Source organism: Sus scrofa, chromosome 14, assembly GCF_054392235.1.
Source record: "Sus scrofa isolate SSC_HxYL_T2T_F1_AM1 chromosome 14, Sscrofa_HxYL_maternal_Yorkshire_Landrace_v2.0, whole genome shotgun sequence".
Lineage (NCBI taxonomy): Eukaryota > Metazoa > Chordata > Mammalia > Artiodactyla > Suidae > Sus > Sus scrofa.
The window spans coordinates 17,690,142-17,692,876 of record NC_139396.1 but is presented as its reverse complement, the minus strand read 5'-3'; the positions used below and the strand labels follow the sequence as shown (position 1 = coordinate 17,692,876).

The 2,735-nt window shown below is 52.1% G+C and overlaps 1 long non-coding RNA gene across 1 annotated transcript; it reads left to right on the top strand.

The window, feature by feature from the left end:
• Positions 1–242: 242 nt before the first annotated feature.
• LOC146396367 (uncharacterized) lies at positions 243–2,395 on the top strand. The gene is made up of 2 exons (XR_014827202.1): positions 243–395; positions 1,775–2,395. It is a non-coding gene; the product is annotated as an uncharacterized LOC146396367 (long non-coding RNA).
• The last annotated feature ends 340 nt before the right edge of the window (positions 2,396–2,735 follow it).

Here is a 2,735-nt window from a genome sequence, read left to right as displayed (position 1 = left end):
GGGGCCTCGGCAGGCAGCGCGCGGGGAGGCGGGGCTTCGACAGGCAGCGCGCGGACAGGGGGTCCTGGGCAGGCCGCGTGTCAGGGAGGCGGGGCCTCGGCAGGCCCTGTGCCGGGGGAGCTGGGCCTTGGCAGGCCCTGTGCCCGGGGGGCGGGGCCTCGGCAGGCCGCGGGAGGCGGGGGCACACGGCTCACACCCAATCCCAGGCCCAGCCGAGTTCACAGTCCGCTGCCATCTTGAATGGCGGTGTTGCTCTTAGTTTCCTCAGGAACCGTTAGTTTTTTACCGGCTGGCGCAGCTGCTTCCCTAACTGGGGTCTGCAGTGCAGGCGTGGTGTCTCTGCACTGCGCCCTGCAAGCAACTGAAACCCGGCCAAGCACAAAGGAAAAGAAAAGGTAGACTTTGCTTTATTTCCCAGACTGTACTTTTATGAGCAGGGAATTGTTAATGGGCTTTGTAGGTGACAGTTGAACTGCTGAGGAGAAGGAGGCCTGAGGGGGGAGCAGAGGAGTCCAGGGCGTCAGAAGAGCCAGTGGGGAGCAGGTGGTGGTGCTGAGGGAGTGAGGGGGCGGTGGGGACGACGGAGATGAGATGTGAGGGTGGTGGTGAGATGGGGAGGATGGTGATGAGGTGGGAGGATGGCGATGAGATGGGAGGGTGGTGGTGAAGTGGGAGGTTTGTGATGAGATGGGGGGGTGAGGTGGGAGGATGCCAGTGATGAAGTGGGGAGGACAGCGATGAGGTGGGAGTACGGAGATGAGGTGGGAGGATGGTGGAGTTGAGCTGAGAGGGTGGTTAGGAGATCTGCGGTGAGGTGGGAGGATGGGGTGAAGGAGGAGGGTGACGATGGGATGGTGACAGCTGTGATGAAGTGGGAGGTCGGTAATGAGGTGGGAATAAGGCGGGGTGGATGGTGATGAGGTGGGAGGACAGCTAGAGGAAGTGGAGAAGGGGCTGACTGCAGGGCCAGCAGTGAGAGGGCTGTCACACAGCGCAGGAATCTTGACAGGCATCCAGCTTGAGAGGAAAGCCTTCAGGAAGGAGGGGTGTTGGGTGTCATTCAGATGGGCCCAGTTATGGTAGATTGAGGACGGTATCAGCACTACTAAATATCAAATAGACAACCTATCAGCATCTTGTACAAACCTGTAATGGAAACGAATCTGGAAAAGACTAGATATACACATGCAGGGGTATAATGGAATCACTTTTCTGCACACCTGACACACAACATTGGAAATCAACTTTACTTCAATAAAAAAGTTATTCAGGAGGGGACAGGAGCAGAGTAATAATTAGATTATTGTGGTGACAGTCGCCAACTTCCAGCCCCCTTTGGTGCTGGGCTCCTCCTTCGTCGTCTCACAGGTGTGAATGCCTCTGACCCTCTGCCCAGACGTGACTCTTGCTAGAATGTCCATGTTAGAGGGGCTGTGACTCTTTGAAAGGAATTTTTCCCAGGTGAGGTCCCCAGTGTCCCAGGCCTGGCTTGCCAAGAGTGGTCATGAGGGGCCAACTCTCACAAAAGCCCTGGGACTGAGAAGGCCTGCATCAGCTTCCACTTGGAGCCATGGAGGTGGCCAGTTACAAATGCCTTTTTAATGTTGCTCCCAACACTCTGTGACATATCAGGCTATTGCTTCAGGTAATTTCATCTTGAGGCCACTTTCCATTTTATTTCTTATTTTCCTGAAGGGATATTGTCTTTGTCAAGTAGCTGACGAGGTGAGGGATCGTAACAATGTGTTATAACTTTGTAAAATTTCTCACCCAGCTCCCTCCCATCATCAACTCAAGACCTAAGATACCTGAAAAGCATCTCTTCTCTCCTCCTTTTTCTTTCTCTGGCTGGTCCTGACCAGAGGGCCCTAGTGAGAGCGGCTCCTGATAATGTCAGGATCTTCTTCGGAACCTGCAGCATAATTCATTTTCCCCGGAATGGATGTGGAGCCTCCCCGTGCTTCCAAATTGGGCTGCACCATCTCTGAGACTTCTGTGTTCCATTTTCTCAACGCTCCAATGAATTGTCAAGACAAAGCTTTGTGTCAAGATAGAGAAGCATCTTTTCCCAGGCCTGCATTTCTGGATGGGAAACAGGAGCCCAAATCCTAAATGTGCCTATTTGGTCAGCTTACAGTCCAAACAGCGATTTTGGAAATGCGGAGTTTGCAGAGCCTGATGCTTCTCTTGCAGTTTAAATCTGCACGGTTGTCACCAGTTACAGACTGGCAGAAGGCTTGCAGTGTGTAGAGGAGGACGATGGACAAGGAGTCAAAGAGAGAAAAGAGCAGCACATGTCCTGGTTCAGCTCCTCCAAGTTGCCATTAAAAGTGCATAATTTCACCAGACTCTAGCCTCAAACATCCACGGTCAATTAAAAGCTGTCTCCGGTCAATGGGTTGTGACACAGAGTTTCTATGTTCTAGGGACACCTTCTACCCTTTAGACAGACTGCCTTTCGCCCTGAAAAATGGCATCCAAAGCCCCACTGTCAGCTAACAAGTGTGTAACTTGCATTGGTGGCACCTTCAGGTTTCATGGCATTTCCTGTCTCTTCACCATGTATAGGCTGTGCGTTAAAACTTCCGAAATCCCCTTTTCTATTCTCAAGGGTTCCCACACCCCAGATGATGATGGAATCCGCAATTATAATAAGCAACTTCCAAACAAAATTGAGGGCCCTGCTTTCCTTACAACCATTGCTCTTTTCCCTATAATTCTTCAAACTGGCCCAA